General features: G+C 41.0%; 13 non-coding genes across 13 annotated transcripts; all 13 read right to left on the bottom strand.

Moving 5' to 3' along the window:
* Positions 1–950: 950 nt before the first annotated feature.
* On the bottom strand, positions 951–1,024 carry trnan-guu (transfer RNA asparagine (anticodon GUU)). The gene has a single exon. It is a non-coding gene; the product is annotated as a tRNA-Asn (tRNA).
* Positions 1,025–2,132: 1,108 nt separating this feature from the next.
* Positions 2,133–2,206, bottom strand: trnan-guu (transfer RNA asparagine (anticodon GUU)). Its single transcript has one exon. It is a non-coding gene; the product is annotated as a tRNA-Asn (tRNA).
* Positions 2,207–3,314: 1,108 nt separating this feature from the next.
* Positions 3,315–3,388, bottom strand: trnan-guu (transfer RNA asparagine (anticodon GUU)). Its single transcript has one exon. It is a non-coding gene; the product is annotated as a tRNA-Asn (tRNA).
* A 1,108-nt stretch (positions 3,389–4,496) lies between these two features.
* On the bottom strand, positions 4,497–4,570 carry trnan-guu (transfer RNA asparagine (anticodon GUU)). Its single transcript has one exon. It is a non-coding gene; the product is annotated as a tRNA-Asn (tRNA).
* Positions 4,571–5,678: 1,108 nt separating this feature from the next.
* On the bottom strand, positions 5,679–5,752 carry trnan-guu (transfer RNA asparagine (anticodon GUU)). The gene has a single exon. It is a non-coding gene; the product is annotated as a tRNA-Asn (tRNA).
* A 1,108-nt stretch (positions 5,753–6,860) lies between these two features.
* Positions 6,861–6,935, bottom strand: trnan-guu (transfer RNA asparagine (anticodon GUU)). The gene has a single exon. It is a non-coding gene; the product is annotated as a tRNA-Asn (tRNA).
* Positions 6,936–8,044: 1,109 nt separating this feature from the next.
* Positions 8,045–8,118, bottom strand: trnan-guu (transfer RNA asparagine (anticodon GUU)). The gene has a single exon. It is a non-coding gene; the product is annotated as a tRNA-Asn (tRNA).
* Positions 8,119–10,404: 2,286 nt separating this feature from the next.
* Positions 10,405–10,478, bottom strand: trnan-guu (transfer RNA asparagine (anticodon GUU)). Its single transcript has one exon. It is a non-coding gene; the product is annotated as a tRNA-Asn (tRNA).
* Positions 10,479–11,581: 1,103 nt separating this feature from the next.
* Positions 11,582–11,656, bottom strand: trnan-guu (transfer RNA asparagine (anticodon GUU)). Its single transcript has one exon. It is a non-coding gene; the product is annotated as a tRNA-Asn (tRNA).
* A 1,101-nt stretch (positions 11,657–12,757) lies between these two features.
* trnan-guu (transfer RNA asparagine (anticodon GUU)) lies at positions 12,758–12,831 on the bottom strand. The gene has a single exon. It is a non-coding gene; the product is annotated as a tRNA-Asn (tRNA).
* A 1,101-nt stretch (positions 12,832–13,932) lies between these two features.
* Positions 13,933–14,005, bottom strand: trnan-guu (transfer RNA asparagine (anticodon GUU)). Its single transcript has one exon. It is a non-coding gene; the product is annotated as a tRNA-Asn (tRNA).
* A 1,098-nt stretch (positions 14,006–15,103) lies between these two features.
* On the bottom strand, positions 15,104–15,177 carry trnan-guu (transfer RNA asparagine (anticodon GUU)). The gene has a single exon. It is a non-coding gene; the product is annotated as a tRNA-Asn (tRNA).
* Positions 15,178–16,276: 1,099 nt separating this feature from the next.
* On the bottom strand, positions 16,277–16,349 carry trnan-guu (transfer RNA asparagine (anticodon GUU)). The gene has a single exon. It is a non-coding gene; the product is annotated as a tRNA-Asn (tRNA).
* Positions 16,350–16,983: the final 634 nt, after the last annotated feature.

The following is a 16,983-nucleotide window of genomic DNA, read 5'->3' as shown; positions in this document are numbered from 1 at the left end:
TAATGTTTGTTTGCTTTTTGAATGGCCTTAAAATGGCAAAAATGTAGCGCAATGTTCGTCAGTCCAAAATTATATTAAAAGGCATCTGGCAGGATTAAATTCAGCCACAATCACAAATATATTCTGATAAATATATATTTTAAACAACTGCATTTTTACAAATGTAATATATAATCGCCAAGCCAGTTCAATATAATTAGGGGACTGACTCCGGAAGAATGATGTAGTAGCGAGTCACTTTCATGGCGTATAGGCATACATATACACACAAACACACACACACACACTGAACCAACATTGTCCTTCTCGCAAGATAACTATAAATGCTAAGGTTTTTCATGCCAGATTGACATCATTTACGTTGTCATACAAGCCAGATTAATAAGAATAAATTGTATGTTCCTTGGAGAACACAGAATGATCAAGCTATTGAGTAACAGAAGATCAGAGACCATTGACAGCCATTTTACCAGTAGGTATAGTAACATGTCATCTTTCATGTTCAACAACACACCAATCACATGTGACAACAGGAAACACGGCAGGTCAAAAGCAAGCTTACTGTAAGGCCAGGAAGGTCTTCCATATCGCTAGAAACGGAAAGACAGCATCCATGGGTGGGCTCAAATCACCAATTTTTTTATTAAGAGTCTAACGCGCCAACAAATTGCACCAAAGAGAGTTGTGGTTATACTGACCCTCAGCAGGCCATAGTCTCGTGGAAACTCACAACAAGTCAGGAAGGGTCAGTTCACATCTCTACAATCTGAAAAATGTCATCCCTGGGTGGTGTCGAAGCACCAGACTTGAGATTGACAGTCAAACAAGCTAACTGTTTGATTGCACTTGAGAGGCTTGTGTTGGCATTGACCCTCAGCATGCCAAATTAACTGGGAATCTCATTAGAGGTCCAGGATGTCACATCCACATCATGGAGCACAAAACACTGTCGTCCCTGGGTGGGCTCGAACCACCAACCTTTAGATTAACAGTCTAACGCGCTAACCAATTGCGCCACAGAGACTTGTGATGTATATGACCCTGACGCTTGATCGCTGGCTGTCCGTGCTCTCTTCCAACTGAACATGGAGTTTACGAAACAACAACACATTTGTCCAATGGTTGTGTTACCTTGCATCGAAAGGGCAGCAACATTTTCAAGGAAGTAGCCCTGTAGTTTTCTAATGTTTGTTTGCTTTTTGAATGGCCTTAAAATGGCAAAAATGTAGCGCAATGTTCGTCAGTCCAAAATTATATTAAAAGGCATCTGGCAGGATTAAATTCAGCCACAATCACAAATATATTCTGATAAATATATATTTTAAACAACTGCATTTTTACAAATGTAATATATAATCGCCAAGCCAGTTCAATATAATTAGGGGACTGACTCCGGAAGAATGATGTAGTAGCGAGTCACTTTCATGGCGTATAGGCATACATATACACACAAACACACACACACACACTGAACCAACATTGTCCTTCTCGCAAGATAACTATAAATGCTAAGGTTTTTCATGCCAGATTGACATCATTTACGTTGTCATACAAGCCAGATTAATAAGAATAAATTGTATGTTCCTTGGAGAACACAGAATGATCAAGCTATTGAGTAACAGAAGATCAGAGACCATTGACAGCCATTTTACCAGTAGGTATAGTAACATGTCATCTTTCATGTTCAACAACACACCAATCACATGTGACAACAGGAAACACGGCAGGTCAAAAGCAAGCTTACTGTAAGGCCAGGAAGGTCTTCCATATCGCTAGAAACGGAAAGACAGCATCCATGGGTGGGCTCAAATCACCAATTTTTTTATTAAGAGTCTAACGCGCCAACAAATTGCACCAAAGAGAGTTGTGGTTATACTGACCCTCAGCAGGCCATAGTCTCGTGGAAACTCACAACAAGTCAGGAAGGGTCAGTTCACATCTCTACAATCTGAAAAATGTCATCCCTGGGTGGTGTCGAAGCACCAGACTTGAGATTGACAGTCAAACAAGCTAACTGTTTGATTGCACTTGAGAGGCTTGTGTTGGCATTGACCCTCAGCATGCCAAATTAACTGGGAATCTCATTAGAGGTCCAGGATGTCACATCCACATCATGGAGCACAAAACACTGTCGTCCCTGGGTGGGCTCGAACCACCAACCTTTAGATTAACAGTCTAACGCGCTAACCAATTGCGCCACAGAGACTTGTGATGTATATGACCCTGACGCTTGATCGCTGGCTGTCCGTGCTCTCTTCCAACTGAACATGGAGTTTACGAAACAACAACACATTTGTCCAATGGTTGTGTTACCTTGCATCGAAAGGGCAGCAACATTTTCAAGGAAGTAGCCCTGTAGTTTTCTAATGTTTGTTTGCTTTTTGAATGGCCTTAAAATGGCAAAAATGTAGCGCAATGTTCGTCAGTCCAAAATTATATTAAAAGGCATCTGGCAGGATTAAATTCAGCCACAATCACAAATATATTCTGATAAATATATATTTTAAACAACTGCATTTTTACAAATGTAATATATAATCGCCAAGCCAGTTCAATATAATTAGGGGACTGACTCCGGAAGAATGATGTAGTAGCGAGTCACTTTCATGGCGTATAGGCATACATATACACACAAACACACACACACACACTGAACCAACATTGTCCTTCTCGCAAGATAACTATAAATGCTAAGGTTTTTCATGCCAGATTGACATCATTTACGTTGTCATACAAGCCAGATTAATAAGAATAAATTGTATGTTCCTTGGAGAACACAGAATGATCAAGCTATTGAGTAACAGAAGATCAGAGACCATTGACAGCCATTTTACCAGTAGGTATAGTAACATGTCATCTTTCATGTTCAACAACACACCAATCACATGTGACAACAGGAAACACGGCAGGTCAAAAGCAAGCTTACTGTAAGGCCAGGAAGGTCTTCCATATCGCTAGAAACGGAAAGACAGCATCCATGGGTGGGCTCAAATCACCAATTTTTTTATTAAGAGTCTAACGCGCCAACAAATTGCACCAAAGAGAGTTGTGGTTATACTGACCCTCAGCAGGCCATAGTCTCGTGGAAACTCACAACAAGTCAGGAAGGGTCAGTTCACATCTCTACAATCTGAAAAATGTCATCCCTGGGTGGTGTCGAAGCACCAGACTTGAGATTGACAGTCAAACAAGCTAACTGTTTGATTGCACTTGAGAGGCTTGTGTTGGCATTGACCCTCAGCATGCCAAATTAACTGGGAATCTCATTAGAGGTCCAGGATGTCACATCCACATCATGGAGCACAAAACACTGTCGTCCCTGGGTGGGCTCGAACCACCAACCTTTAGATTAACAGTCTAACGCGCTAACCAATTGCGCCACAGAGACTTGTGATGTATATGACCCTGACGCTTGATCGCTGGCTGTCCGTGCTCTCTTCCAACTGAACATGGAGTTTACGAAACAACAACACATTTGTCCAATGGTTGTGTTACCTTGCATCGAAAGGGCAGCAACATTTTCAAGGAAGTAGCCCTGTAGTTTTCTAATGTTTGTTTGCTTTTTGAATGGCCTTAAAATGGCAAAAATGTAGCGCAATGTTCGTCAGTCCAAAATTATATTAAAAGGCATCTGGCAGGATTAAATTCAGCCACAATCACAAATATATTCTGATAAATATATATTTTAAACAACTGCATTTTTACAAATGTAATATATAATCGCCAAGCCAGTTCAATATAATTAGGGGACTGACTCCGGAAGAATGATGTAGTAGCGAGTCACTTTCATGGCGTATAGGCATACATATACACACAAACACACACACACACACTGAACCAACATTGTCCTTCTCGCAAGATAACTATAAATGCTAAGGTTTTTCATGCCAGATTGACATCATTTACGTTGTCATACAAGCCAGATTAATAAGAATAAATTGTATGTTCCTTGGAGAACACAGAATGATCAAGCTATTGAGTAACAGAAGATCAGAGACCATTGACAGCCATTTTACCAGTAGGTATAGTAACATGTCATCTTTCATGTTCAACAACACACCAATCACATGTGACAACAGGAAACACGGCAGGTCAAAAGCAAGCTTACTGTAAGGCCAGGAAGGTCTTCCATATCGCTAGAAACGGAAAGACAGCATCCATGGGTGGGCTCAAATCACCAATTTTTTTATTAAGAGTCTAACGCGCCAACAAATTGCACCAAAGAGAGTTGTGGTTATACTGACCCTCAGCAGGCCATAGTCTCGTGGAAACTCACAACAAGTCAGGAAGGGTCAGTTCACATCTCTACAATCTGAAAAATGTCATCCCTGGGTGGTGTCGAAGCACCAGACTTGAGATTGACAGTCAAACAAGCTAACTGTTTGATTGCACTTGAGAGGCTTGTGTTGGCATTGACCCTCAGCATGCCAAATTAACTGGGAATCTCATTAGAGGTCCAGGATGTCACATCCACATCATGGAGCACAAAACACTGTCGTCCCTGGGTGGGCTCGAACCACCAACCTTTAGATTAACAGTCTAACGCGCTAACCAATTGCGCCACAGAGACTTGTGATGTATATGACCCTGACGCTTGATCGCTGGCTGTCCGTGCTCTCTTCCAACTGAACATGGAGTTTACGAAACAACAACACATTTGTCCAATGGTTGTGTTACCTTGCATCGAAAGGGCAGCAACATTTTCAAGGAAGTAGCCCTGTAGTTTTCTAATGTTTGTTTGCTTTTTGAATGGCCTTAAAATGGCAAAAATGTAGCGCAATGTTCGTCAGTCCAAAATTATATTAAAAGGCATCTGGCAGGATTAAATTCAGCCACAATCACAAATATATTCTGATAAATATATATTTTAAACAACTGCATTTTTACAAATGTAATATATAATCGCCAAGCCAGTTCAATATAATTAGGGGACTGACTCCGGAAGAATGATGTAGTAGCGAGTCACTTTCATGGCGTATAGGCATACATATACACACAAACACACACACACACACTGAACCAACATTGTCCTTCTCGCAAGATAACTATAAATGCTAAGGTTTTTCATGCCAGATTGACATCATTTACGTTGTCATACAAGCCAGATTAATAAGAATAAATTGTATGTTCCTTGGAGAACACAGAATGATCAAGCTATTGAGTAACAGAAGATCAGAGACCATTGACAGCCATTTTACCAGTAGGTATAGTAACATGTCATCTTTCATGTTCAACAACACACCAATCACATGTGACAACAGGAAACACGGCAGGTCAAAAGCAAGCTTACTGTAAGGCCAGGAAGGTCTTCCATATCGCTAGAAACGGAAAGACAGCATCCATGGGTGGGCTCAAATCACCAATTTTTTTATTAAGAGTCTAACGCGCCAACAAATTGCACCAAAGAGAGTTGTGGTTATACTGACCCTCAGCAGGCCATAGTCTCGTGGAAACTCACAACAAGTCAGGAAGGGTCAGTTCACATCTCTACAATCTGAAAAATGTCATCCCTGGGTGGTGTCGAAGCACCAGACTTGAGATTGACAGTCAAACAAGCTAACTGTTTGATTGCACTTGAGAGGCTTGTGTTGGCATTGACCCTCAGCATGCCAAATTAACTGGGAATCTCATTAGAGGTCCAGGATGTCACATCCACATCATGGAGCACAAAACACTGTCGTCCCTGGGTGGGCTCGAACCACCAACCTTTAGATTAACAGTCTAACGCGCTAACCAATTGCGCCACAGAGACTTGTGATGTATATGACCCTGACGCTTGATCGCTGGCTGTCCGTGCTCTCTTCCAACTGAACATGGAGTTTACGAAACAACAACACATTTGTCCAATGGTTGTGTTACCTTGCATCGAAAGGGCAGCAACATTTTCAAGGAAGTAGCCCTGTAGTTTTCTAATGTTTGTTTGCTTTTTGAATGGCCTTAAAATGGCAAAAATGTAGCGCAATGTTCGTCAGTCCAAAATTATATTAAAAGGCATCTGGCAGGATTAAATTCAGCCACAATCACAAATATATTCTGATAAATATATATTTTAAACAACTGCATTTTTACAAATGTAATATATAATCGCCAAGCCAGTTCAATATAATTAGGGGACTGACTCCGGAAGAATGATGTAGTAGCGAGTCACTTTCATGGCGTATAGGCATACATATACACACAAACACACACACACACACTGAACCAACATTGTCCTTCTCGCAAGATAACTATAAATGCTAAGGTTTTTCATGCCAGATTGACATCATTTACGTTGTCATACAAGCCAGATTAATAAGAATAAATTGTATGTTCCTTGGAGAACACAGAATGATCAAGCTATTGAGTAACAGAAGATCAGAGACCATTGACAGCCATTTTACCAGTAGGTATAGTAACATGTCATCTTTCATGTTCAACAACACACCAATCACATGTGACAACAGGAAACACGGCAGGTCAAAAGCAAGCTTACTGTAAGGCCAGGAAGGTCTTCCATATCGCTAGAAACGGAAAGACAGCATCCCTGGGTGGGCTCAAATCACCAATTTTTTTATTAAGAGTCTAACGCGCCAACAAATTGCACCAAAGAGAGTTGTGGTTATACTGACCCTCAGCAGGCCATAGTCTCGTGGAAACTCACAACAAGTCAGGAAGGGTCAGTTCACATCTCTACAATCTGAAAAATGTCATCCCTGGGTGGTGTCGAAGCACCAGACTTGAGATTGACAGTCAAACAAGCTAACTGTTTGATTGCACTTGAGAGGCTTGTGTTGGCATTGACCCTCAGCATGCCAAATTAACTGGGAATCTCATTAGAGGTCCAGGATGTCACATCCACATCATGGAGCACAAAACACTGTCGTCCCTGGGTGGGCTCGAAACCACCAACCTTTAGATTAACAGTCTAACGCGCTAACCAATTGCGCCACAGAGACTTGTGGTGTATATGACCCAGACGCTTGATCGCTGGCTGTCCGTGCTCTCTTCCAACTGAACATGGAGTTTACGAAACAACAACACATTTGTCCAATGGTTGTGTTACCTTGCATCGAAAGGGCAGCAACATTTTCAAGGAAGTAGCCCTGTAGTTTTCTAATGTTTGTTTGCTTTTTGAATGGCCTTAAAATGGCAAAAATGTAGCGCAATGTTCGTCAGTGCAACATTATATTAAAAGGCATCTGGCAGGATTAAATTCAGCCACAATCACAAATATATTCTGATAAATATATATTTTAAACAACTGCATTTTTACAAATGTAATATATAATCGCCAAGCCAGTTCAATATAATTAGGGGACTGACTCCGGAAGAATGATGTAGTAGCGAGTCACTTTCATGGCGTATAGGCATACATATACACACAAACACACACACACACACTGAACCAACATTGTCCTTCTCGCAAGATAACTATAAATGCTAAGGTTTTTCATGCCAGATTGACATCATTTACGTTGTCATACAAGCCAGATTAATAAGAATAAATTATAAGTTCCTTGGAGAACACAGAATGATCAAGCTATTGAGTAACAGAAGATCAGAGACCATTGACAGCCATTTTACCAGTAGGTATAGTAACTTGTCATCTTTCATGTTCAACAACACACCAATCACATGTGACAACAGGAAACACGGCAGGTCAAAAGCAAGCTTACTGTAAGGCCAGGAAGGTCTTCCATATCGCTAGAAACGGAAAGACAGCATCCCTGGGTGGGCTCAAATCACCAATTTTTTAATTAAGAGTCTAACGCGCCAACAAATTGCACCAAAGAGACTTGTGGTTATACTGACCCTCAGCAGGCCATAGTCTCGTGGAAACTCACAACAAGTCAGGAAGGGTCAGTTCACATCTCTACAATCTGAAAAATGTCATCCCTAGGGTGGTGTCGAAGCACCAGACTTGAGATTGACAGTCAAACAAGCTAACTATTTGATTGCACTTGATAGGCTTGTGTTGGCATTGACCCTCAGCAGGCCAAATTAACTGGGAATCTCATTAGAGGTCCAGGATGTCACATCCACATCATGGAGCACAAAACACTGTCGTCCCTGGGTGGGATCAAACCACCAACCTTTAGATTAACAGTCTAACGCGCTAACCAATTGCGCCACAGAGACTTGTGGTGTATATGACCCAGACGCTTGATCGCTGGCCGTCCGTGCTCTCTTCCAACTGAACATGAAGTTTACAAAACAACAACACATTGTTCCAATGGTTGTGTTACCTTGCATCGAAAGGGCAAGCAACATTTTCAAGGAAGTAGCCCTGTAGTTTTCTAATGTTTGTTTGCTTTTTGAATGGCCTTAAAATGGCAAAAATGTAGCGCAATGTTCGTCAGTGCAACATTATATTAAAAGGCATCTGGCAGGATTAAATTCAGCCACAATCACAATATATTCTGATAAATATATATTTTAAACAACTGCATTTTTACAAATGTAATATTTAATCTCAAGCCAGTCAATATAATTAGGGGACTGACTCCGGAAGAATGATGTAGTAGCGAGTCACTTTCATGGCGTATAGCATACATATACGCACAAACACACAAACACACTGAACCAACATTGTCCTTCTCGCAAGATAACTATAAATGCTAATGTTTTTCATGCCAGATTGACATCATTTACGTTGTCATATAAGCCAGATTAATAAGAATAAATAATATGTTCCTTGGAGAACACAGAATGATCAAGCTATTGAGTAACAGAATATCAGAGACCATTGACAGCCATTTTACCAGTAGGTATAGTAACTTGTCATCTTTCATGTTCAACAACACACCAATCACATGTGACAACAGGAAACACGGGCAGGTCAAAAGCAAGCTTACAATAAGGCCAGGAAGGTCTTCCATATCGCTAGAAACGGAAAGACAGCATCCCCTGGGTGGGCTCAAATCACCAATTTTTTTAATTAAGAGTCTAACGCGCCAACAAATTGCACCAAAGAGACTTGTGGTTATACTGCCCCTCAGCAGGCCATAGTCTCGTGGAAACTCACAACAAGTCAGGAAGGGTCAGTTCACATCTCTACAATCTGAACAATGTCATCCCTGGGTGGTGTCGAAGCACCAGACTTGAGATTGACAGTCAAACAAGCTAACTATTTGATTGCACTTGATAGCCTAGTGTTGGCATTGACCCTCAGCAGGCCAAATGAACTGGGAATCTCATTAGAGGTCCAGGATGTCACATCCACATCATGGAGCACAAAACACTGTTGACCCTGGGTGGGCTCAAACACCACACCTTTAGATTAGCAGTCTGATGCTCTAACCAATTGCACCAAAGAGACTTGTGGTGTATATGACCCAGACGCTTGATCGCTGGCCGTCCGTGCTCTCTTCCAACTGAACATGAAGTTTACAAAACAACAACACATTGTTCCAATGGTTGTGTTACCTTGCATCGAAAGGGCAGCAACATTTTCAAGGAAGTAGCCCTGTAGTTTTCTAATGTTTGTTTGCTTTTTGAATGGCCTTAAAATGGCAAAAATGTAGCGCAATGTTCGTCAGTCCAACATTATATTAAAAGGCATCTGGCAGGATTAAATTCAGCCACAATCACAAATATATTCTGATAAATATATATTTTAAACAACTGCATTTTTACAAATGTAATATATAATCGCCAAGCCAGTTCAATATAATTAGGGGGACTGACTCCGGAAGAATGATGTAGTAGCGAATCACTTTCATGGCGTATAGGCATACATATACACACAAACACACACACACACTGAACCAACATTGTCCTTCTCGCAAGATAACTATAAATGCTAAGGTTTTTCATGCCAGATTGACATCATTTACGTTGTCATACAAGCCAGATTAATAAGAATAAATTATAAGTTCCTTGGAGAACACAGAATGATCAAGCTATTGAGTAACAGAAGATCAGAGACCATTGACAGACATTTTACCAGTAGGTATAGTAACTTGTCATCTTTCATGTTCAACAACACACCAATCACATGTGACAACAGGAAACACGGCAGGTCAAAAGCAAGCTTACTGTAAGGCCAGGAAGGTCTTCCATATCGCTAGAAACGGAAAGACAGCATCCCTGTGTGGGCTCAAATCACCAATTTTTTAATTAAGAGTCTAACGCACAACAAATTGCACCAAAGAGACTTGTGGTTATACTGACCCTCAGCAGGCCATAGTCTCGTGGAAACTCACAACAAGTCAGGAAGGGTCAGTTCACATCTCTACAATCTGAAAAATGTGATCCCTAGGTGGTGTCGAAGCACCAGACTTGAGATTGACAGTCAAACAAGCTACCTATTTGATTGCACTTGATAGGCTTGTGTTGGCATTGACCCTCAGCAGGCCAAATTAACTGGGAATCTCATTAGAGGTCCAGGATGTCACATCCACATCATGGAGCACAAAACACTGTCGTCCCTGGGTGGGATCAAACCACCAACCTTTAGATTAACAGTCTAACGCGCTAACCAATTGCGCCACAGAGACTTGTGGTGTATATGACCCAGACGCTTGATCGCTGGCCGTCCGTGCTCTCTTCCAACTGAACATGAAGTTTACAAAACAACAACACATTGTTCCAATGGTTGTGTTACCTGCATCGAAAGGGCAGCAACATTTTCAAGGAAGTAGCCCTGTAGTTTTCTAATGTTTGTTTGCTTTTTGAATGGCCTTAAAATGGCAAAAATGTAGCGCAATGTTCGTCAGTGCAACATTATATTAAAAGGCATCTGGCAGGATTAAATTCAGCCACAATCACAAATATATTCTGATAAATTTTATTTTAAACAACTGCATTTTTACAAATGTAATATTTAATCTCCAAGCCAGTTCAATATAATTAGGGACTGACTCCGGAAGAATGATGTAGTAGCGAGTCACTTTCATGGCGTATAGGCATACATATACGCACAAACACACAAACACACTGAACCAACATTGTCCTTCTCGCAAGATAACTATAAATGCTAATGTTTTTCATGCCAGATTGACATCATTTACGTTGTCATATAAGCCAGATTAATAAGAATAAATAATATGTTCCTTGGAGAACACAGAATGATCAAGCTATTGAGTAACAGAATATCAGAGACCATTGACAGCCATTTTACCAGTAGGTATAGTAACTTGTCATCTTTCATGTTCAACAACACACCAATCACATGTGACAACAGGAAACACGGCAGGTCAAAAGCAAGCTTACAATAAGGCCAGGAAGGTCTTCCATATCGCTAGAAACGGAAAGACAGCATCCCTGGGTGGGCTCAAATCACCAATTTTTTAATTAAGAGTCTAACGCGCCAACAAATTGCACCAAGAGACTTGTGGTTATACTGACCCTCAGCAGGCCATAGTCTCGTGGAAACTCACAACAAGTCAGGAAGGGTCAGTTCACATCTCTACAATCTGAACAATGTCATCCCTGGGTGGTGTCGAAGCACCAGACTTGAGATTGACAGTCAAACAAGCCTAACTATTTGATTGCACTTGATAGGCTTGTGTTGGCATTGACCCTCAGCAGGCCAAATTAACTGGGAATCTCATTAGAGGTCCAGGATGTCACATCCACATCATGGAGCACAAAACACTGTCGTCCCTGGGTGGGATCAAACCACCAACCTTTAGATTAACAGTCTAACGCGCTAACCAATTGCCGCCACAGAGACTTGTGGGTTGTATTTGACCCAGACGCTGATCGCTGGCCGTCCGTGCTCTCTTCCAACTGGAACACATGAAGTTTACAAAACAACAACACATTGTTCCAATGGTTGTGTGTACCTTGCATCGAAAGGGCAGCAACATTTTCAAGGAAGTAGCCCTGTAGTTTTATAATGTTTGTTTGCTTTTTGCATGGCCTTAAAAATGGCAAAAATGTAGCGCAATGTTCGTCAGTCCAACTTATATTAAAAGGCACTGGCAGGATTAAATTCAGCCACAATCAAAATATATTCTGATAAATAATATTTTAACAACTGCATTTTTACAAATGTAATATTAATCGCCAAGCCAGTTCAATATAATTAGGGGGATGACTCCGGAAGAATGATGTAGTAGCGAGTCACTTTCATGGCGTATAGGCATACATATACACACAAACAACACCACACACTGAACCAACATTGTCCTTCTCGCAAGATAATATAAATGCTAAGGTTTTCATGCCAGATTGACATCATTTACGTTGTCATACAAGCCAGATTAATAAGAATAAATATATGTTCCTTGGAGAACACAGAATGATCAAGCTATTGAGTAACAGAAGATCAGAGACCATTGACAGCCATTTTACCAGTAGGTATAGTAACTTGTCATCTTTCATGTTCAACAACACACCAATCACATGTGACAACAGGAAACACAGCAGGTCAAAAGCAAGCTTACTGTAAGGCCAGGAAGGTCTTCCATATCGCTAGAAACGGAAAAGACAGCATCCCTGGGTGGCTCAAATCACCAATTTTTTTATTAAGAGTCTAACGCGCAACAAATTGCACCAAAGAGACTTGTGGTTATACTGACCCTCAGCAGGCCATAGTCTCGTGGAAACTCACAACAAGTCAGGAAGGGTCAGTTCACATCTCTACAATCTGAAAAATGTCATCCCTGGGTGGTGTCGAAGCACCAGACTTGAGATTGACAGTCAAACAAGCTAACTGTTTGATTGCACTTGAGAGGCTTGTGTTGGCATTGACCCTCAGCAGGCCAAATAACTGGGAATCTCATTAGAGGTCCAGGATGTCACATCCACATCATGGAGCACAAAACACTGTCGTCCCTGGGTGGGCTCGAACCACCAACCTTTAGATTAACAGTCTAACGCGCTAACCAATTGCGCCACAGAGACTTGTGGTATATGACCCTGACGCTTGATCGCTGGCTGTCCGTGCTCTCTTCCAACTGAACATGGAGTTTACGAAACAACAACACATTGTTCCAATGGTTGTGTTACCTTGCATCGAAAGGGCAGCAACATTTTCAAGGAAGTAGCCCTGTAGTTTTCTAATGTTTTGTTGCTTTTTGAATGGCCTTAAAATGGCAAAAATGTAGCGCAATGTTCGTCAGTGAAATTATATTAAAAGGCATCTGGCAGGATTAAATTCAGCCACAATCACAAATATATTCTGATAAATATATATTTTAAACAACTGCATTTTTACAAATGTAATATATAATCGCCAAGCCAGTTCAATATAATTAGGGGACTGACTCCGGAAGAATGATGTAGTAGCGAGTCACTTTCATGGCGTATAGGCATACATATACACAAACACACAACACACACACTGAACCAACATTGTCCTTCTCGCAAGATAACTATAAATGCTAAGGTTTTTCATGCCAGATTGACATCATTTACGTTGTCATACAAGCCAGATTAATAAGAATAAATTGTATGTTCCTTGGAGAACACAGAATGATCAAGCTATTGAGTAACAGAAGATCAGAGACCATTGACAGCCATTTACCAGTAGGTATAGTAACTTGTCATCTTTCATGTTCAACAACACACCAATCACATGTGACAACAGGAAACACGGCAGGTCAAAAGCAAGCTTACTGTAAGGCCAGGAAGGTCTTCCATATCGCTAGAAACGGAAAGACAGCATCCTGGGTGGGCTCAAATCACCAATTTTTTTATTAAGAGTCTAACGCGCCAACAAATTGCACCAAAGAGACTTGTGGTTATACTGACCCTCAGCAGGCCATAGTCTCTGTGGAAACTCACAACAAGTCAGGAAGGGTCAGTTCACATCTCTACAATCTGAAAATGTCATCCCTGGGTGGTGTCGAAGCACCAAACTTGAGATTGACAGTCAAACAAGCTAACTGTTTGATTGCACTTGAGAGGCTTGTGTTGGCATTGACCCTCAGCAGGCCAAATTAACTGGGAATCTCATTAGAGGTCCAGGATGTCACATCCACATCATGGAGCACAAAACACTGTCGTCCTGGGTGGGCTCGAACCACCAACCTTTAGATTAACAGTCTAACGCGCTAACCAATTGCGCCACAGAGACTTGTGGTGTATATGACCCTGACGTGATCGCTGGCCGTCCGTGCTCTCTCCAACTGAACATGGAGTTTACGAAACAACAACACATTGTTCCAATGGTTGTGTTACCTTGCATCGAAGCAGGCAGCAACATTTTCAAGGAAGTAGCCCTGTAGTTTTCTAATGTTTGTTTGCTTTTGAATGGCCTTAAAATGGCAAAAATGTAGCGCAATGTTCGTCAGTGCCACATTATATTAAAAGGCATCTGGCAGGATTAAATTCAGCCACAATCACAAATATATTCTGATAAATATATATTTTAAACAACTGCATTTTTACAAATGTAATATATAATCGCCAAGCCAGTTCAATAATTAGGGGACTGACTCCGGAAGAATGATGTAGTAGCGAGTCACTTTCATGGCGTATAGGCATACATATACACACAAACACACACACACACTGAACCAACATTGTCCTTCTCGCAAGATAACTATAAATGCTAAGGTTTTTCATGCCAGATTGACATCATTTACGTTGTCATACAAGCCAGATTAATAAGAATAAAATGATATGTTCCTGGAGAACACAGAATGATCAAGCTATTGAGTACAGAAGATCAGAGACCATTGACAGCCATTTTACCAGTAGGTATAGTAACTTGTCATCTTTCATGTTCAACAACACACCAATCACATGTGACAACAGGAAACACGGCAGGTCAAAAGCAAGCTTACTGTAAGGCCAGGAAGGTCTTCCATATCGCTAGAAACGGAAAGACAGCATCCCTGGTGGGCTCAAATCACCAATTTTTTTAATAAGAGTCTAACGCGCCAACAAATTGCACCAAAGAGACTTGTGGTTATACTGACCCTCAGCAGGCCATAGTCTCGTGGAACTCACAACAAGTCAGGAAGGGTCAGTTCACATCTCTACAATCTGAAAAATGTCATCCCTGGGTGGTGTCGAAGCACCAGACTTGAGATTGACAGTCAAACAAGCTAACTGTTTGATTGCACTTGAGAGGCTTGTGTTGGCATTGACCCTCAGCAGGCCAAATTAAATGGGAATTCATTAGAGGTCCAGGATGTCACATCCACATCATGGAGCACAAAAGCACTGTCGTCCCTGGGTGGGCTCGAACCACCAACCTTTAGATTAACAGTCTAACGCAGCTAACAATTGCGCCACAGAGACTTGTGATGTATATGACCCAGACGCTTGATCGCTGGCCGTCCGTGCTCTCTTCCAACTGAACATGGAGTTTACGAAACAACAACACATTGTTCCAATGGTTGTGTTACTTGCATCGAAAGGGCAGCAACATTTTAAGGAAGTAGCCCTGTAGTTCTCATAATGTTTGTTGCTTTTTGAATGGCCTTTAAATGGCAAAAATGTAGCGCAATGTTCGTCAGTGCACATTATATTAAAAGGCATCTGCAGGATTAAATTCAGCCACAATCACAAATATATTCTGATAATATATATTTTAAACAACTGCTTTTTACAAATGTAATATATAATCGCCAAGCCAGTTCAATATAATTAGGGGACTGACTCCGGAAGAATGATGTAGTAGCGAGTCACTTTCATGGCGTATAGGCATACATATACACACAAAACACACACACACACTGAACCAACATTGTCCTTCTCGCAAGATAACTATAAATGCTAAGTTTTTCATGCCAGATTGACATCATTTACGTGTCATACTAGCCAGATTAATAAGAATAAATGTATGTTCCTTGGAGAGAACACAGAATGATCAAGCTATTGAGTAACAGAAGATCAGAGACCATTGACAGCCATTTTACCAGTAGGTATAGTAACTTGTCATCTTTCATGTTCAAAAACACACAATCACATGTGACAACAGGAAACACGGCAGGTCAAAAGCAAGCTTACTGTAAGGCCAGGAAGGTCTTCCATATCGCTAGAAACGGAAAGACAGCATCCCTGGGTGGGCTCAAATCACCAATTTTTTAATTAAGAGTCTAACGCGCGCCAACAAATTGCACCAAAGAGACTTTGGTTATACTGACCCTCAGCAGGCCATAGTTCGTGGAAACTCACAACAAGTCAGGAAGGGTCAGTTCACATCTCTACAATCTGAAAAATGTCATCCCTGGGTGGTGTCGAAGCACCAGAATGAGATTGACAGTCAAACAAGCTAACTGTTTGATTGCACTTGAGAGGCTTGTGTTGGCATTGACCCTCAGCATGCCAAATTAACTGGGAATCTCATTAGAGGTCCAGGATGTCACATCCACATCATGGAGCAACAAAACACTGTCGTCCCTGGGTGGGCTCGAACCACCACCTTTAGATTAACAGTCTAACGCGCTAACCAATTGCGCCACAGAGACTTGTGGTTTATATGACCCTGACGCTTGATCGCTGGCTGTCCGTGCTCTCTTCCAATGAACATGGAGTTTACGAAACAAAAACACATTTTTCCAATGGTTGTGTTACCTTGCATCGAAAGGGCAGCAACATTTCAAGGAAGTAGCCTGTAGTTTTCTAATGTTTGTTTGCTTTTTGATGGCCTTAAAATGGCAAAAATGTAGCGCAATGTTCGTCAGTCCAACATTATATTAAAAGGCATCTGGCAGGATTAAATTCAGCAACAATCACAAATATATTCTGATAAATATATATTTAAACAACTGCATTTTTACAAATGTAATATATAATCGCCAAGCCAGTTCAATATAATTAGGGGACGACTCCGGAAGAATGATGTAGTAGCGAGTCACTTTCATGGCGTATAGGCATACATATACACACAAAACACACACACACACACTGAACCAACATTGTCCTTCTCGCAAGATAAACTATAAATGCTAAGGTTTTTCATGCCAGATTGACATCATTTACGTTGTCATACAAGCCAGATTAATAAGAATAAATTATATGTTCCTTGGAGAACACAGAATGATCAAGCTATTGAGTAACAGAATATCAGAGACCATTGACAGCCATTTTACCAGTAGGTAT

Source organism: Oncorhynchus kisutch, unplaced genomic scaffold (assembly GCF_002021735.2).
Source record: "Oncorhynchus kisutch isolate 150728-3 unplaced genomic scaffold, Okis_V2 scaffold2204, whole genome shotgun sequence".
Lineage (NCBI taxonomy): Eukaryota > Metazoa > Chordata > Actinopteri > Salmoniformes > Salmonidae > Oncorhynchus > Oncorhynchus kisutch.
Note: the sequence above shows the minus strand (reverse complement) of the source record. Positions and strands in the feature narration are given on the sequence as shown.